The sequence below is a fragment of the Natrix helvetica genome (genome assembly GCF_964273705.1).
Source record: "Natrix helvetica genome assembly, chromosome: 9".
NCBI lineage: Eukaryota > Metazoa > Chordata > Lepidosauria > Squamata > Natricidae > Natrix > Natrix helvetica.
Window position 1 is genome coordinate 7,382,396 of NC_138560.1, and position 7,350 is coordinate 7,389,745.

Sequence of the window (7,350 nt, forward strand, 5' to 3'; positions counted from 1 at the left end):
GAGCAAGGACAAAGGCAAAATGGACTGCTAAATTGGCCATAACCACTCAGTCACATGACTGCCCAGCTGGTCCAGCCCCCCAAATGTGTGAGGGACCGTGAATCAAAATGTTTGAAGACCCCTTGTCTAGAAGCTTTCTCGGTTGTTGAAAGGCTCATTTATTTATCGTTGACCTGAACTGCCATGATGGTGGGGATGACCATATCTGATGGCCTTTACTTATCAAAAGTCATGTTTCAACTGCTTCCTCTTTTGACAATAGGGCCATTGGTTTGGACTCACTGAAGCATGCCAGGTGACGTGTAAATGACTTACAAACCATTATCATTAAGATAACTTCAGAGCAAAGAGTGGAGGAGAGGCACAATGTTCCATTCATTGCTTGCTTGTTTTTTATGCTTTTGTTTATTTTGTGATGATTGGCAAGAGGGGATCTATCTGGGCCAGGGGTGTCAAACTCAATTTCATTGAGGGCTGCATCAGGTTGACCTCAGGGGGGGGCTGGTTGGGCATGGCTGACTGGGTGCGTGTGGCTGACTGGGTCGGCGTGGCCAGATTGATGCCACTCAATGGGCATGGGCAACTGGGTAGGTGTGGCCAAATCGACACCATTCCCCAAATTGCTGGCATCTTTCCTCTTTGCATTGGGTAGACTGGGCCGCAGCCACGTTGGCCACTGGCCCTTATATTTTTCAGGATGGCCCCCAGGCTGGATCTGACCACATCTGTTGAGGTGTTGAGCTTAGCTATTTAGTAGGAGGCTGAGTAGGTCACACACCCCATGGCCACGCCCACCCAGCAACCGGGCGGAGAACTGGTTGCTAAAAAGTTTCAATCCCACCCCAGGACCAGACTATAAATTCTTTTAAATTCCACCCACCCACCCACCCCTCTCTCTCTCCTTGTCGGAATTAACCAGGTCAGATTTGATCAGGGCAGCGATGTTTCCAGAATCCTAATAGTTTTAACATCTTTTTTGTTTTCATATTCATAATGTCATTTCATCCAGTTCTACCTCTGTGGGGTGGGGATGGGGGATTGAAATTCCCCCTCCCCCTCTTTCTTTCTCTTTTTCTCTGAGGGAATGACTCCCTTTATTATTTTTATTTTATTTTTACTGACTACAGTTAGAGAGAACGTGCTGGGCTGCAGAAGTTTGTGGGGCACAGTTGACAGTTCCAAGAGGGGTTCCTTCCCACTTATCATGCCTCTTCCTTGGGGGCTTTGTTATGAAATTACGGCTGAAATTGATCATTCCAGAGCGCTCCATTTCATGGTCCTTTTCTTCTTTATAAGCTGATCGGAAAGTTGCCTCTCATTGAGTGAGCATGACTTCCCACTCAGGTATTATGCAAAAATTTTTGACACATTCTTCAGAACGCAGGAAGCCTGATCCTGACACTGAAAGCAAATTCCGGATTTCTGGGTGTGCTTGGAAGGACTTGATTATTAGCCAATCTCTTCCTTTCAAAAGCGCCACGAATCTCCACCTTCCTGCTGCCTTGCCACGCATCTGCAGGGTTCAGCCAAGGGACTCCAGCATGGAACTTCCGGGAGGCAGCAGCTTGAAGGGACCCACTGAATCACTCCCCTGCTTTCTTTGGTCCCATCCACTGCACCCATCCCCCCAGACCAGAATAGAAGCCCCCTCACTCCAGACCCAAATAGAAGGGGCAGAGACACTGGCTGCTGCCCCTATCCTGCTCAGTGTTGCTGAGTCACTTGCAAAGTGCTGATACACCTTGTCAGCAAACCACTCCCACTTGCATGCACCCAAAGCACAGTGAGTTGTATCATTCCACTTCTTGCCAGGGGAAATAAACACACCCCACCCCAGCCTTTCCAGTTTCCACTTTAGAAAACGGAGCCAGTAGGACTGCATCCAATGGAAGGGCAGAGTCCTCCCCTTCCTTGCATGGATTGGCTGCTGGGACACGCGGCTACATGTCCCATGCTGTGAATTGGCTGAAGACAAGGTTGCCTCTGGCCATGACCCCCGCCTCCCCTCAGGTCAAAGACAACCTTGATGTGGCCCTCAATGAAATTGAGTTTGACACCCCTGCACTATACCAAGCTGGTGCTTTTTCTTTCAATTATATGGACAAATATCTGAACTATATATTCAATTCTCTTCAAATATTTGAGCATTGCTGGCTGGGGAATTCTGGGAGTTGACGTCAATGCATCTGAAAGCTGCCAAGGTTGAGAAACATTGGACTGTGCAGTTTTGCAGGTAACAAGAATGGAATCTGTCCTGAACCAGTTCAGAAGTGGGAGACTTTCCCTCTAGTTGTATTCTGTGGTGGCATTTAGGATCGCAGTCTGCAACAACTGTTCATCATAGATGCACTTCAAACAAGTGATGTTTATGCAATTGGGATTTATTTCTTTTTATTTTCACAAAGTTTTTTTTTCTCACACCAAGGGCAACAAACTATTCTATTACAGAAAACAAACTAACATCAAGCCATATGCTATATCTATTGTCCCCCATCACCATCAAGCGCTGAACAGGCCGGATCATTGGATGTCCTTGAGCAGAACAATGTTGTTCATTTTGCAGATCTGGGGAAAGCTGTTGGATCTTTCCCAGCAGATTCAGTTATTTCCATAGTTTCTGCAATTTTTGTCATTTCAGCCTTTCTTTTGTGTTTCCGGTAGAAATGGAGTGAGAAAAAGGAAAAGAGTTACTAAATGAAACTCTTGAAAAAGACAATGGTCTTACAGGAGAACTGTGCTGTGGTTAGCAAGATTCACAAACAATCTTCCAGAACTTTTTGAAACTAATGATTTTGATTTAACCAGCCCAAAAGGATTCTTAATGCTTTGCATCTGCTGATTAAATAAATTCCCCTTTATTCTTCTTTCCATAGACCAGGGGTGTCCAAACTTGGGAACTTTAAGACTTGTGGACTTCAATTCCCAGAGTTGAAGTCCACAAGTCTTAAAGTTCCCAAGTTTGGACACCCCTGCCATAGACAGTCGTAGACTCAATTTGGAGCACATCCATGCCCCAAATTGGCTCTTAGAGTGATACTTTCTAATGGAGAAGCAATAGCACTTAGACTTATATACCACTTCACGGTGCTTGCAGCCCTCTCTAAGCGGTTTATCGAGTCAGCCTCTGGCCCCCAACAATCCTCATTTTACCCATCTTAGAAGGATGGGAGGCTGAATCCACCTTGAGCCTGGTGAGAGTTGAACTGCCAAATTGCAGGCGGCAGAAGTAGCCTGCAGTACTGCACTCTAACCACTGCGCCACAGAGGCTCTAGAGTAAAGAATGTGTTGTTTGGAATTTAGAAATGTTACTTTTCTGTCAACCCCTTAAACATTCAACTTTTTTTTTCTGTGGAGGACTTACCTATTTTCTGGAGTTCTCATTGTCCTGGGGAAAAAGCACACACGTGTAAATTCTTTACTAGTTTCACCATGCGGGACTCTTAAGTAGCACACATTCACTTGGGTTTGATTCTTAGTGTGCTGCCCCAATTTGGTTAAGATGTGGCTTAATATACTGCACAAATACAAAAAAAATGAGCTCATACACTAAAAAGGGAAAGGTTGTTGTTTGTAGAAAGTACCGTATTTTTTTCAGAGTATAAGACGCACCAAGGTTTTGAAGAGGCAAATTAAAAAAAAAAGTTTTTGCACTCTGCAAACCTCCCAAAAACGGTTCGTTTTCTGCAAAAACGGGCCTGGTTTTTTTTTCAAAAAAGGGCATGAATAGCCTTTAGGAGGCTTGTAGAGTGTTCCTGGCAGAGTGGGGGCCCCCAAACCAGGCAAAACCCCCAATTTTTCACAAAAATTGGTTCGTTTTTGTCAAAAAAATGGGGGCATTAGGAAGCTTATAGAATGTTCCTGGGGGTTGGGGGTGGCAAAATTGAACAAGAAACGGCTCATTTTTCGCTCATTTCTTCCCTCCCCAGCTCCCAGGAGCACTCTGGAAGCCTCCTAAAAGCTATGCATGGCCATTTTGGTGAAGGGGCGGGATTTCAGGAGCCAAAAAAAATGCTGTATTCAGTGTATAAGATTTTTAACCTCTTTTTTGAGGGGAAAAGGTGCATCTTATACTCTGAAAAATATAAGTGTGCACAAACAAAACAACTTAAGACAAGGCAAACAAGATAAACATCCCTTCATTTGGTAATTGCCGCTTAACAAATTTGCTGGTTAAATTATTATAAGCGGCTTTTGTTCTTTTTTAAATGTAATCAGTTTTCTGACAATTCTTTTAGGGTGGCTTGCAGGATGTGAGCTCATCAGATAACAGGTGGACAACTGGTAACATCCCAGATATGGAACTCTTATCAACCTCTAAGAATATGGCTAGTAAGCAGGATGAAAGATTGCATCTAAGATATTTGGAAAGTATTTTTATTACACTAATGGGCCCATTGTGGGAAGACAAGAGAGGCAAGTTTGGGGAACGATTGTCCTGAATAAATTCCATCGATATGGTTGCCAAGAGTTGATACAAATTTTATGGCATGCAATGAATGAATGAATGAATGTGCTTATATTTAGTTGTGGTGCAAGATCTATTGTGCAGATCTGAAAGCCATTTAATTTAGAGCTGTTCAGAGGTACCCAAGAGAACTAAGCAAAAGGTACCCCAGAGATGCTTTTGGTGAAGGTACATGTTCAGGTGGAAGAAGTGCAGGTGGGACAACCATTTGTCTGAAGTGGTATAGGGCTTCCTGCCTAAGCAGGGGGTTGGACTTGAAGACTTCCAAGGTCCCTTCCAACTCTGTAGTTCTATTCTATTCTATTCTAGGTATAAAGAAAGGAATGGCAGAAAGTAAATAAAAACTACTTACCATCGCTTCACCTCCATTGTCGCCATTCGTGCCCTAAAAGGGGAACAAAAAGTATTCGCTCTAAACTGGTATGACAGACACCCCTGTCTTCCCCAGTTATGCCATCCTTATTACCTTCCACAGATCATATCTCAGTGTCCAGATTTTTTTAAAAAAATGTTTACATTTACACAATGTGGAGTGAAACGAGCCCAAAAGATGCAGATATAAACCAGCCATGATCATTAAAAAAAGAAACACCAACTAGAGAAAAAGCTGCCCAGAGGTTCCTCCGGTATGCAAATAGGTCCCTTGAGAGGATTCAGAAAAGGCCTTCTGTGCACAAGCCACAAAATGAAGTGGGATTGCTGCAGGAACCACTTTTCTCTGAATTCATCCATTGCATTTTGTTGGCTAAAGGATTTGGGAAACAATGAGAACTTGAGCAGTGAATAAATACTTCCTTTCCCTAGTGCACCTTCATCAGGGAAAACTGCTTTGCAATTCGGCTTCACTAGATCCTCTTGTTGTGGCCCGCCAACAGACAGCGGAGCTAGCAGCAAATTCGGACAGTGAGGAGGTTGGAAAGGAACATGGGGCAGTCTTGGAGTCTGGGGAAGGCTCTGATGAGGGTTCTGCATCAGAGGCAGAGAGGGGACCAGGGCCATCTGACAGTTATCAGCTGCCTTCAGCAGGACATCAGTGAAGTAGACAAATAGCTGGAGCCTGTTCCCTGTGTGCGTATGCGCAGAGTTGCCAGATGAAGGTAACAGCTAAAGAACAGGGGTCGGCTTGGGAGTAAGGCCACAGGTGGATGATGAACGGCCCATCCCAGAAGAATTGAAACAGGAGTGAAAGGGGAGTGGAGTTTGCAGGAGGCAAATAGTTTGCTTAATTGGTTCATGACTCTCTGAAACTCCTTGCCAAGTTTTGCAGATCTCAGCCTGTCAGCTCTCCAAGCCAGATAAGGTCTGTGACTGTAAATCCTCCCTTGAAAGACTTTGCTGGATGTGAATGAGCAGAATGCACAGTCAATTAATAAAAGGGTTTTTTTGTCGGGACAAGGAGTTTGCTTCATGCTCTTGGGAAGCCTCAGTCAGAACACCTCTCTCTTAGACAACCTCCTCCATCTCCTAATACTCAGTTAGAAAATGAAAAGATAATCACAGTGTCAACTTGCAAAACAAATTCAGCTGAAACCATGCTTCCTTCCGCTTCATTTCTTGGTTGCCTTTCAAGAGCGGGGAGGGGAGCTTAGAAATGTGGTGCCTCAGCTAGCCGTAACATCTACCAGCCGGGCGTGTGAAGCCAAGTCATGCGGAGACCTGTCAGATCTGGGCAGGAAGCTATGACTGGACAGATTGGTCCATGTGACCTGAGAGACTTAAGAGTGCGGAGAAATCCTATTCTTTTAACTATCCCTAAGCGCGGGAATAATTCAGATGAATAGCTTCATCTTTCCAAGTGCCGATATGATGTACTCAATAAAGGGATTCTTGAACCTGAGCCAAGCTTCAGAGTCCTGACTTCCCAGAGTTCTTTACTTGGAACCTTGACACATAGTTGTCTATATCAGGGGTGTCCAAACTTGGGAACTTTAAGACTTGTGGACTTCAACTCCCAGAATTCCCCAGCCAGCTGGCTGGGGAATTCTGGGAGTTGAAGTCCACAAGTCTTAAAGTTCCCAAGTTTGGACACCCCTGGTCTATATGGATATGATCTGGGATCTCTGGAGATAGTTTGGGGGAAGAAGGATACAGGGGGTGCATCTTCAGGTGGAAAAAGAATACGACAAAAGAAATAGAAGAATGTAAATATAAGCTGCTTACCTGCATTCCGCCAGCACCGTTCATACCCTAAAAGGAAAGCAAAATGTAACTGTTTTACTCTGTTATGATAAAACCATGACTTCTCCATGTGTGTGGGTATGTATGTATGTATGTATGTATGTATGTATGTATGTATGTATATATATATATATATGTGTGTGTGTGTGTGTGTGTGTGTGTGTGTGTGTGTGTGTGTGTGTGTTTTCTGAGGTTTTCGCGGGTGTTTGTATGTACGTCTTTGGTTGTTCGGGTTTTCTCCCGTGTAGAATTGGAAGTATCTTCACGACGTTTCGATGAAGTCTCATTCATCATCTTCAGGCTGCTGCTTCCGGAAGCAGCAGCCTGAAGATGATGAATGAGACTTCATCGAAACGTCGTGAAGATACTTCCAATTCTACACGGGAGAAAACCCGAACAACCAAAGACGTACATATATGTGTGTGTGTGTGTGTGTGTGTGTGTGTGTGTGTGTGTGTGTATGTATGTATGTATGTATGTATGTATGTATTTGTGTTACAACTCCTGGTATGCCCAAATATGGGAGGAAGCTCACTACTCCCTCCTTCTGTCCTCCGGCTCATCACAGAAAACATACATACATACATACATATATTTCTCTCCATCAAGTTTCTGATACATGATTTTCCATGCAGCTGCTCAGTCTCTAGAGAGAATAGTGGCTTAGGGATCTATTTTTAACAGTCGGTTATTGGAAAGGAAGGTA

At 44.2% G+C, this 7,350-nt stretch overlaps 1 long non-coding RNA gene across 1 annotated transcript; it reads right to left on the reverse strand.

Annotated features, from left to right (window-relative positions):
* Nucleotides 1-2,389: 2,389 nt before the first annotated feature.
* On the reverse strand, nucleotides 2,390-4,844 carry LOC309397090. The gene is made up of 3 exons (XR_014176205.1): nucleotides 4,819-4,844; nucleotides 3,363-3,386; nucleotides 2,390-2,643 (listed from the first exon to the last, which is right to left on the reverse strand). It is a non-coding gene; the product is annotated as an uncharacterized lncRNA (long non-coding RNA).
* Nucleotides 4,845-7,350: the final 2,506 nt, after the last annotated feature.